Here is a 12753-nt window from a genome sequence, read left to right as displayed (position 1 = left end):
TGATACAATCCACAAAGGAATGTGGTCTAATATGCTACAGGAGATGCGATGAACTTTTGTTCTTGCAAAATTCAACAGTCAATCATTACTGACTAAAGCTTTGTCAAGCTGTACCTATTAGCGAAATTTTTTCTCCAAGTGTGTGGGGAACCCATGAAACCAGGGTCGAGAAAACCACAATTTTCAATAACTTCCCGAAATTTTTGGATATGGTTATGGCTTCATTAAAGTCCCTAGCACACAGCCAAGGGAGTTAATGTCTTTGGTTAAGGGTTCTGAGGTAATCCTAAGCTTCATGCCTTCTTTGAGTGTCAGGTTCTTCGTAAAACCCAGTGAATCTCCAAGTATCCTCAGAATTTTTGTTAATAATAGAATCAATGTGATATTTTTGGAAGTTACCACTGTAACATTAGTAGTCTCTCTAAAATAGAGCCAATCCACCTCCCCGATGAGTTCTCGAGGCAATGAATAAATTTTGAAAGTATAATCTATTTTGCACTTGCTTTAGCCTTGCTTCGTCTACCCATGTCTCGACTATAAACACAACAGAGGGATCTTTTGGCTGCACTAAATCCACAAGCTCGTCTTTTGTACATAGGTTCCCAAGCCCACAATAGTTCCATACTAAGCAACTCATTACGATTGGCAAGGCTGATGATCAGCCTCCTCCATTGTATCATTAAATTCTTCATCTCAGTAACTCTAGTTGATCAGACCTTTCCTTCTTCTGTTTCTTCCCATTAGGTTGAACAAGCTTAGCTAAGACCCCAAAATTTTTGCCAAGGGTCAAACGCTTTTTATTTCTGTGACTAGCACTAGTTGGAGTAAAATTAGAGCGTTGAATAAGCCATCCATGATATCAAGATCCATAAGAGATTTGGCCCTATCAGTAAGTTCAGGAATATCAGAATTTTCACTTCCTGAACTAAAGGGGTTAACAAATGCAATCTCACCTTTTTTGGAATTATCCAACTTGTCAAATTTCGTCAACCCCTCATTAATTTGATTTATTTGAACTTCAAATAAATTGGAAGAATTCAAGGGAACCGAATCTTCCCTATAAGGAAAAGTATTATCATTATTCAAATTTTTCGTAACGTCAGCAATTTGAATATTTTGCGCCCTTGTATTCGTTGAAACCTTCTCTGGCCTTGGGACATCAGCCTCCCTAGTTTCGTCGGAATCCTCCACTACCTCCTCTGGAATGGTATCTCTAAAACCTCCTTACTCCGTTGATGGTCCAACCTACTCTTCATCATTCTCATAACCTGGGACCTCCAACACTGTTATCTTCCTTGAATTAAAATAAGGTACATGAAGTCATGCACCATACTCTTGAGACTTGATCTTCAAAGAACCTTTGCTTTGAATCCATAAAACAGTCTTTGTTGTCATGAGAGAGAAAGCCACACCAATAGCAAAAGTTTGGTAGTTTTTCATATTTGAAGGAGATCCAGTCAATTATTCCTTCAGGTTAAAGCACCTTACAACCCCTGCAAAGAGGTTTAGAAATATCTATTCGAACTCGAATATGTATGAAACTACCACCCACCATCTCGTTCTCATCCTAGGAGTGAACAACTTCCCCTAATGTTTTACCAATCTCCATAGCTGTGTCAACATCCATCTGATACACAGGTATGATAGAAATATGCATGTACACAACGGAAAATTAACGGATCTACTTCATTCGAAATTGATAACATGTGCTATGTAAGTTCAAAAATATAAGAACAAGAGAGTGTACCTTGGTGTGGTGAATTTCAAAACAAAGATCGGAAGTTCTTGAGAAAACTTTTAATTTTCACTCCAATTCCACTAACGCCCAAGAAGTGTGGTCTCTCAAACAGTTTCTATGAGTTTGTTCAAAGGAGAATTAGAGAGTGTCCAACACTCACATACACCATTTCATGTTCATACAAAAAATAATTCTGTATGTTTCTCCTTTCCTACTGATTATCTAATTGGGCTAACCTTTTGGGCCTTTCCAATTGGGATTTACTATGTGGCTTGGAGTGGGACCAAAAGGGAACAAATAAGACATGAGCTCCAATGGGCCTTGGGCTTTTTTGTCAACTCTTAACAAATCCAAAGTTACCATTAATTATATTTAATACCACTATATAAATATAATTGCACTCTAGACCTCATTAATAAATTATATCCCAAGACTTTATTATACATGCAACCCCTTCATAAAATATTAGTAGTAATACAAAGTCATTAATGTAGACTGCCACTTCGTAGATCACTACATCTTAATCCTTGAGTACCCGGTTTAATTCTTTAAGTTATTCATCATATATTTATGAAATCCAATTTCATAAATATACACTTTAGTAACTATTTTCTAAAGTAGTTAGGCCTAACATTCTGAATAACAAACCCATTAAACTTATCTCAATGGAATATTTTATATCTCCGTTAAGAGACTATGAATTCCATCTTAAGAATATATGTTCCATCAACACTAAATGTGGCTGCCCAACATACTGAGATTTTGACTGTTACCTTAGATCTCACTCCTGATATATCAAAGCAACCTATATTTTATGATCAGGTCCATTATTCTCTCAGGATTAAGAGTTCATGTAAATAGAAGTCGTGAGATTTATTATTCAATTGACAGTCATTAGGAGAATAATAAATCTCACAGCGGTCCAGTTCAATATGTTTTAACTCTTAAAACATATCAACATATCAACTAGAAATCTCCACTTCCATGATCAAGACAAATCATCTTAGTTGATATATTATAGTCTTCACATATGAAATGCCCAATTTCATCACCGACTACGAACTATAATTCTGAGTTTACAAAGAAGTTGTGATTTATATCTTCTGTGACCTTTCACATAAATCACATACTATGCATCTCATGGACTATATAATAATGTCCAAATATTCATGTTACCATTATTTCAGATAATAATAAAAAAATTATTAATCACAATATTAAGTCATACATAATGTCATACTTAATATCATACATAGCATCATACAATTGGATTTAAGGGCACTAATCCTAACAATCTCCCACTTGCCCTAAAGACTATTGTGCACTAATCTAACTCTCATTCCCTCTAAATGTGACTCGAAAGTCCTTTGAGGCAAGGCTTTGGTAAATGGATCTACTAGATTATTTGCAATTTCAACCTTTGCTACCCCCACATCTCCACGAGCAACAATATCTTGACTAATGTGGTACTTTTCTATCAATGTGTTTTCCTTTCTTGTGATTCCTTGGATTATTAGATTGTGCAACTACTCCACTATTGTCACAAAACAATGTAATTGGAACTTGCTCCATTCTTATTACACCAAGGGTAGAAAGGAATTTCTTGAGCTAGACAGCTTCTTCTGCCGCTTCACAAGCAGCAACATATTCTGCCTCTATGGTGGAGTCTGCAATACAAGATTGCTTAATACTCCACCAACTAATGGCTCCACCTCCCAAGGTGAAAACACATCCTGAAGTGGATTTTCTGAAATCTAGATCCGATTAAAAATCTAAATTTGTATAGCCAATGGGAATCAAATCCTCACACCGGTAAACAAGCATATAATCTCTTGTTCTCTGTAGATACTTAAGAATATGCTTTACAACTTGCCAATGTTTTGGTCCTAGATTTGATTGATATCGATTGACCATGTCAACTGAATAATAGATTTCTGGTCTAGTACAAAGCATGGCATACATGAGGCTTCCTACTGTAGAAGCAAAAGGAACTTGTCTCATCATATTTTCTTCCTCTTGAGTCTTAGGCATTTAGTCATCAGATAGAGGAACTCCATGTCTGAAAGGAAGTAATCCTTTCTTGGAGTTTTGCATGCTAAATCGTTCTAGAATCTTATCTATATATCCAGCTTGTGATAAGCCAAACATCTTATTCTTGCGATCTTGCAAAAGCTTGATCCCTAGAATAAAGTTAGCCTCACCCAAGTCCTTCATATCAAATTGACTTGACAACCAAACCTTTATTGATGACATTACCCCCACATCATTTCCAATGAGTAGAATATCATCAACATAAAGCACTAGGAACATTACTACTTTATCTCGATGTCTTTTGTACACACATGGTTTATCAAGATTTTGCTCAAAACCAAATGACTTGATTGCTTGATCAAATCTGATGTTCCATGACCTAGATGCTTGCTTAAGTCCATAAGTGGACCTTTTCAACTTGCATACTATATGCTCTTGGTTCTTTGCTATGAAACCTTCCAGTTGCATCATATAGATTTCCTCTTCAAGATTGCCATTAAGAAATACAGTCTTGACATCTATTTGCCAAATCTCATAATCATAATGAGCAGCAGTGGATAAGAGAATTTTGATAGATTTAAGCATTGCTATTGATGAAAAGGTTTCTTCATAATCAATACCTTCCTTTTGTGTATACCCTTTTGCCACTAGCCTTGCTTTAAAGGTTTCAACCTTTCCAATTATCCCTCTCTTTCTCTTGTAAACCCATTTGCAACCAACAGGTTTAAAGCCATTAGGCGCCTTTACAAGATCCCAAACTTGATTGGAATACATAGAATCGAATTCAGATTTCATAGCTTTGACCCAATGATGTGCATCTATATCATTCATTGCCTCTTCATAAGTGTAGGGATCTGATTCAGCCTCTTTTGAGATAGCTTTATAAGTTTCTCCCAAACCTATGAATCTTATAGGAAGTCGAACAATTCTCCCACTACAACGAGGCACCTGTGTACTAGACATCTCATGAGTAATATCTTGTGGTGTATCTAATATAGCCACATCATCCCTAGTTTCATCTATTGGTTGTTCATTTACAGGTTCTTTCATTTCAGCCAAAATAACTCTACTTCTAAGAGTATAATCATTCATATAGTCATTTTCCAAGAATTTGGCATTTGTACTAACAAAGACTTTATTATCTTTATGACTATAGAATAAACCTCCAACAGTTCCTTTTGGATACCCTACAAAGAAAACCACTTCTGTTTTAGACTATAACTTGTCAGACTTTTCTTTCAACACATGTGCTGGACAACCCCAAATATGGACATGTCTCATACTAAGCTTACGCCCCCATTCCACAACTCTACAGGTGTTTTAGGAACAGACTTCAAAGGTACTAAATTCAGAAGATACATTGCAGTATTTAAGGCATATCCCAAAATAAAAATAGGTAGAGTTGAATAACTCATCATGGACCTAACCATATCTAAAAGAGTCCTATTCCTTCTTTCTGCTACACCATTTTGTTGTGGAGTTCTAGGTGTAGTCAATTGGGATATTATCCCATTTTCAGTTAAGTAATCCTTGAAATCCCCAAGAAGGTATTCGCCACCACGATCAGATCGAATGGCCTTTATGCGTTTACTCAATTGATTCTCAACTTCAGCCTTAAACTCTTTGAACTTTTCAAAGGCTTCGGACTTTCGTTTCATTAGGTACACATAACCAAATCTAGAGTAATCATCAGTGAATGTGATGAAATACTCATAGCCACCTCTTGCCTGGATTGACATAGGACCATATGCATTTGAATACACTAGCTCTAGCAAATCTTATGCTCTTCTACCTTTTGCATTAAAAGGTCGTTTGGTCATTTTACCTTCCAAACAAGATTTACAAATTAGAAATTCATCAAAGTCCATGGGCTCTAAGAGTCCATCTTTGATCAGTCTTTGAATTTTGTTTGAATTAATATGACCCAAATGCAAGTGCCAAAGATATGCATCACTAGTGGAAGGAAAGTTTCTCTTTAATGATTTTACATGAGAGTCATTATCTAATTCAGAATTATATAATTCATGCTTATCAAGAGTTAAAATATAAAGACTATCTACAACATTGCCAGAACAAATAAACATTTTACCCTACTTTATTACAACATTGTCTTTATAGATAACACAATATCCATGTTTACCTATGTAAGTAGTAGAAATTAAATTCCTATGAACATTAGGTATATACAAACAGTCTTCCAATATTAAAACTCTAGACTCAAAACATAAATTATAAACACCAATAGCTACAATCGGAATCCTGCTCCCATCAGACAAAGTAAGAAACGACTCCCCTTCTTTAAGCTTTCTGGTCTCCTGGAACCCCTGCAAGGAATTGTAGATATGATTAGTACAACCTGAATCCACACACCAGGAATCTGTGGGATTCTGTACCAAACATATTTCAAGAAGGAATGTATTTTTCATACCCTTATTCTTGGCAGCCTTAAATATTGTACAATTCCTCTTCCATTGTCCTTTCTCACCACAATGGAAACATTTTTCTTTGAGCTTCTTTCCTTTATCAACAACCCCTAACGCAATTTGTTTACCCTTTTTCTTGGTGAAGTCTTTCTTCTTCTTTTTCTTACCTTTGCCTTTCGACTTAGGTTGAGAAGTAGAAGCTTCAGCTATATTGGCATCAACACTAGAAGTACCAAGAATGCCTTCTGCTGCTACCAATTCATTCATTAATTCAGACAAAGAGTAAATCTTTTTGTTCATATTGTAATTAAGTCTGAATTCCCTGAATGATTCCAGTAGTGACTGGAGTATCATATCCACTTGGGATTCTCTATCAATATCGGCACCTAAAACTTCCAATGTATTCAGATTAAAGATCATTGTAAGACAATGCTCCCTTACTGAACTACCTTCAGCCATTTTGGTATTATAAATTTGCCTCATGGTCTGTTGCCTTGTAGAATGGCCTTGCTCACCAAACGTCTCCTTCAGACTTAGCATGATGTTTGAAGCTAGTTCTACATCCTGCATTAGATGCTGTAGAACATTTGAGATAGATGCTAGGATGTAGCACTTGGCCATCTCATTAGATTTCTACCAACGATCATATCATTGTTTTTCCTTAAAAGGAGCATCTAATGAAGAAAAGCTAGGACATGTTTGAGTAAGCACATATTTGTGCTCTTCAGCTATAAGAACAATGTCCAAATTTCTTTTCCAGTCAACATAGTTGGATCCAATCAGTTTGTTTTGATTAAGAATAGTAACAAGTGGGCTAAATGATGCCATGTTCAAATTTGAAAATAATAAACATGAATATAATAAGTAAACTGGACATTATCAATTTAGCATATAAACATATAGTATGGAACCTTAATAAAACCATAATATAATATATGCAATGACAACCCAATCCCAGATTCAATATCCCTCAGCATAGAGTGAATATTAAATACTATGATTGATTGAGAACTATTCTCATTATTAATACTATCATGATAACTCTTATCAAACACTAATAATATGTCGTTACACATTTGGCCTCTAAATAATAATAGTAAGAACTCAGCATAGAGGATACTATAATATTTAGTCTAGTGTATACCATTGTCTAGAATCAAGTGTAGCCACATTTCATCCCTTTAACAGGCTTATTTTGTAGTACCATGATACAAAACACCCTCCGCATGGAATGCAAAGCTCGAAGCTAAGACTAGGTGTTTGATCAAACCACTATAAACCAAGAAATTCAATCTTGTAGGACCATGAAATAAATACTCTCCACATGGAATGCTAAGCTCAAGGCAAATACAAAGTATATATTCCACACTATTATGAACCGACAATGGATGTCGTGAGATCCAACCCTTGTATCTCTCTCCCACTAAATGTTTTAAAAGAAAGATTTTTCATTTTGAAACATGCATAATCTAATTACACATAGCCTTGCTCTTTATACATGTGAAAACACTTAGAAAAATTTCTGAATTCCCAGTTTTCAATTGATCGAATGTGCCCCTCGATTGGTCGAAAAAATTTAAAAATTCGAACCTGACCGTCTGCTTGGCTCGATCAGTACTCGATCGCTTCTCGATCGATTGAAAGGTAAATTTGATCGATCGACTAGCAATCGAATATCAATCGATTAAAAAAGATTGGTCACTGTTTCACTCGATCAATCGAAAGCAATTTTTAGCCGATCGAAACTCGTGAAACTCAAATTTCTAGAAATTTTCTAAGGCAATTTTCTACGGTTCTTCTTGAACAAACAACCAACATATGAACATGATAGATAGAGATTGATATCAAAACTGAATGTCATTGATGCTATAGCCTTAAAGATCAATTTAACATACTAAAATTCAAATTTAAACAACATCATAACATCAATATCAGTTTTTATCAAATCATAGTTTCAACAACCATGCAGAAAATTAAATGTGTAATCTTTTAACAACATGAAACTATAATCTCTAATTCCAAAACTCACAAAATATGTTATACAATTCGAAATTGAAGACCGCTCTAACACCATTTGATAGAAATATGCATGTATGCAGTGGAAAATTAACGGATCTACTTCATTCGAAATTGATAACATTAGGCCTGTTTGTTGATCTACCGGCACCGACTGAAACCGGTCTGACCGCACCGATCCACCCTTATCAGGGGTCCGTTGAAGGTTTCCGGCACGGTGGTCGGCGGCATTTCGTTAGGACCGATGTCGGACCAATACGGCCATCAGCGCGGAGACGTGCACACCGCCGAGAACCGAACCGCACCGAGTATGTTTAATATCTATATAATTTTGTTTTTTTTTTTTTTTTGTTTTTTAAATATATGGCGTGTTGAGCAGTGAGCACGCCGTGCTCTCAGTTTCTCAGTTTAAACAGAGCACGCTGGGCTATGTTCTCTCAGTTTTTTTTTTTTTTTTTTTTTTAAAGTACTCTTTAGTTTCTCACCTGCGTGCGAAGTCAAAAAAATTAATGTTAGTGTGCCTATCGTCAATAAGTAAAAAGTGTTAGCGTGTGTCAGTCCTAAAGTATAAATAGTTGTCTTATCTAAATTGTCTAGCATTTAAAAAAAAAAGAAAAACAATGCCATTTGGTTAGTGTTAAAGACTTAAAGTCACTGAGTGTAAGAATTTTTTTTTCTTATTTACTCTCAGCCATACACATACCTGGTACCCTGAGACTGAGTTGTCTAACTTGTCTCTTATTCTCTTTTTTAGACTTTTGCTCTCATACTCAACTCACTCAGTCACTTAGCTCAATCACATACTCACCTTCATTTTCTTCCAAACCCTAATCCCGCCAAACAAATATTAAAGTTTCCCTCTCAATCTTAGATTCTCAGGCTCCCACCTAACCATTTTTCTCTAATCTTTTGCCCTCAATTAGTTTCCTTCTCATCTCCGTTCTCCACCATGGCTCTGCCACTATGTAGTTGTCTTTGGTAACCCTAACCCCTAATTTTTTTGGTTTTATTTTGAGTTCACTGAATATTTCTTGTTGATTCTAATTTTTGTTTCTTTGGGGTTATTTTCTTGTAATTTCAGGGTTAATTTAAGAGATTCAGTTTCAGCCTATTAAAGGACTAAATCTCAAAGGCTTAAAGAGTTCCTGGGTATTTTCTCATACTATTTATAATATTTTTTTTAAGTTCACTAATGTTTGATTTTTTTTTTCCCATGCTGTTTGATTTTGTTTTAAGGGTTATTTTCTCTTGTTATGGTTGAGACTTGATACTTTATAATTGTGTGTTTGATTTGAAATGTTGTGACAGGTTTAGATTTATTAATATGTGTTAATGTGTTTAATAAACACATGTTTAATTTGATAGGTTGAGAGTTAAGTCATATTATAGTTGAGACTATACTCTATAATTGTGTATTTGATTTGGAATGTTGTGAGTCTTGTGACAGGTTGAGATTTTGTGTTCTTGTGGTTGAAACTTGATAAAGAAAGGCTCAGTTAAAAAGAAGTAAAAATGGGCTCAAAATGCTATTTTTTAAAGGCCCAAAACTTAGAATAGTAATTTTTAAAAGTCCAGCCCATATAACCGAACGAATCTCACCGAGCCGCTAAGATTAACCGCACCTTGTGTAGGTCAGTTCTTACCTTCCAAAAGTGAGGTGCGGTCAAGCATAGGGTGAAACCGCACCCTATAGGTGTAGTGCAAAAAACCTCTCTAAAACCGACCGAACCGAACTGTGTACACCCCTAGATAACATGTGCTATGTAAGTTTCAGAATATAAGAACAAGATAGTGTACTTTGGTGTGGTGAATTTCAAAACAAAGATCGGAAGTTCTTGAGAAAACTTTTAATCTTCACTTCAATTCTACTAACGCCCAAGAAGTGTGGTCTCTCAATCAATTTCTATGAGTTTGTTCAAAGGAGAATTAAAGAGTGTCCAACACTCACATACACCATTTCATGTTCATAGAAAAAATAATTATGTATGTTTCTCCTTTATAACTGATTATCTAATTGGGCTAGCCTTTTGGTCCTTTCCAATTGGGCTTTAGTATGTTGCTTGGAGTGGGACCAAAAGGGAACAAATAAGACACTAGCTTCAATGGGCCTTGGGTTTTTCTGTTAACTCTTGACAAGTCCAAAGTTACCATTAATTATATTTAATACCACTATATAAATATAATTGCACTCTAGGCCTCATTAATGAATTATATCCCAAGACTTTATTATACATGCAATCCCTTCATAAAATATTCATAGTAATACAAAGTCATTAATGTAGACTACCACTTTGTAGATTACTACATCTTAATTCTTGAGTACGCAGTTTAATTCTTTAAGTCATTCATCATATATTTATGAAATCCAATTTCATAAATATACACTTTAGTAACTATTTACTAAAGTAGTTAGGCCTAATATTCTGAATAACAAACCTATTAAACTTATCTTAAGGGAATATTTTGTATCTCCGTTAAGAGACTATGAATTCAATTTTGAGAATATATATTCCATTAACACTAAATGTGCCTGCCCAACATACTGAGATTTTGACCGTCATCTTAGATCTCAGTCCTGATATATCAAAGCAACCTACACTTCATAATCAGGTCCATTATTCTCTCAAGATTAAGAGTTCATGTAAATAGAAGTCGTAAGATTTATTATTCAATTAACAGTCATTAGGAGAATAATAAATCTCACAGCAGTCCAGTTCAATATGTCTTAACTCTTAAAACATATCAACATATCAACTAGAAGTCTCCACTTCCATTATCAAGATAAATCATCTTAGTTGATATGTTATAGTCTTCACAGATGAAATGCCCAATTTCATCATCGACTATGAACTATAATTCTGAGTTTACAAATAACTTGTGATTTATATCTTCTGTGATTTTTCACATAAATCATATACTATGTATCTCATGGACTATATGATAATGTCCAAATATTCATGTTACCATTATTTCAGATAATAATAAAACAAATTTATTAATCACAATATTAAGTTATACATAATGTCATAAATAATTTCATACTTTATATCATACATAACATCATACAATAGGATTTAAGGGCACTAATCCTAACAAGGTAAACCAAATATTTGGACCCAAAATTAGGACTTGCTAAATACTAGGGAGCTAACAATCTTTTATTCATATATATGTGTGTGTGTGTGTGAACGGGTCAGATAAAAAATTAAGGTAGTTTCAGGGAACTAACAATCTTTTATTCCAATGAATCATCCATTGGAATAACAATCTTTTATTCATAAATAAATAAATATATATATATATATATATATATATGAATAGTAGAGATTATATTAATTTGAATGAATAATTAAGATCGTTAGGTTATTGATGGACCAGGTAATTACCCTCATCCAGAAGTGCCATCCTGGACGAGGATAGAACGCCATAAAGATAGGTACTTAATGCCCTGATGGTTACATATCAGGGATGAGACCGTTGGGGCCTCCATTAAGGCCAAATTAGGCCTGAGACGTTACCAAATAAGCCTTCAAGTCACCATTCATGAAGGACAATGGCTAGTAAGAAGAGTCTATTTATAGGACCTACCAAATCACAGACAAGGGACATTCACAATAATCATTTTTACTCTCATTACTGAATTCTCTCTATTTTCTGAGCTCCAATCACTGACTTTATCATCAAAGACTCTATAGCCAACAAAACACTGATGAACACCAGAAAGGATCCCCCTTTTTTCACTAACCTTTCAGGAATTTAGACGAACTTGTATTGGAAATCTTCTGGACGAACCCAACTATTGATGATGTCAGCATCATCAGTTTGGCACCATCTGTGGGGATGACAAATTTAGACCATCCTTTGAAATCGCATTCCCGTTTGGTTCTAACATCCAGATGGAGTCCAATACCCCACATGATTTTGTAGCATTAGCTTTGCAAATTCAAACACTTACAGCTAGCTTGGAAGAACTCACCGGGCAAAACTAGGAGATGAGGCTACAACTGCAATAGGAAGAAAATTGCTCACCTATGAAGGTTGGGATTAATAGGAATAATGACCAAGATAGCCACAGGAGAGATGACTACCGTGAATCGAATTCTTCGGATGAAGCGAATTCAGGCCTCCTCAGAGATATGAGGAGAGAAATGGACGAGCTAAGAAACGTGATGAGGGAAAAGACAGACCGGAATTTGGACAAGATGGTCAAAAGGACGGACTCGCCCCTCAGTGCAAAAGTCCTAGAGTGTCCCTTGCCCTCGAAGTTTTGTCTGCACAACTTGAATCATTTGATGGCCTGAAGGACCCGCTGGACCATATCATTACCTTTAAAACAATTTTGAGTCTACAACAACCCCCAAACGAGATATTGAGTTGCTCCTTTCCCACCACCCTCAAGGGAGCAGCACGTGTGTGGTTCAGTAAATTAGCAATGTTGTCCATTGACAATTTTGAGCAACTAGGTAATTCCTTTGTGCACCATTTTGTCGGTGGGTAATGCCAGAAGAGACCAGCAGACCATCTGCTCACTATCAAGCAAAGAGA

Source organism: Quercus lobata, chromosome 10 (genome assembly GCF_001633185.2).
Source record: "Quercus lobata isolate SW786 chromosome 10, ValleyOak3.0 Primary Assembly, whole genome shotgun sequence".
NCBI classification, from domain to species: Eukaryota; Viridiplantae; Streptophyta; class Magnoliopsida; order Fagales; family Fagaceae; genus Quercus; species Quercus lobata.
Note: the sequence above shows the minus strand (reverse complement) of the source record.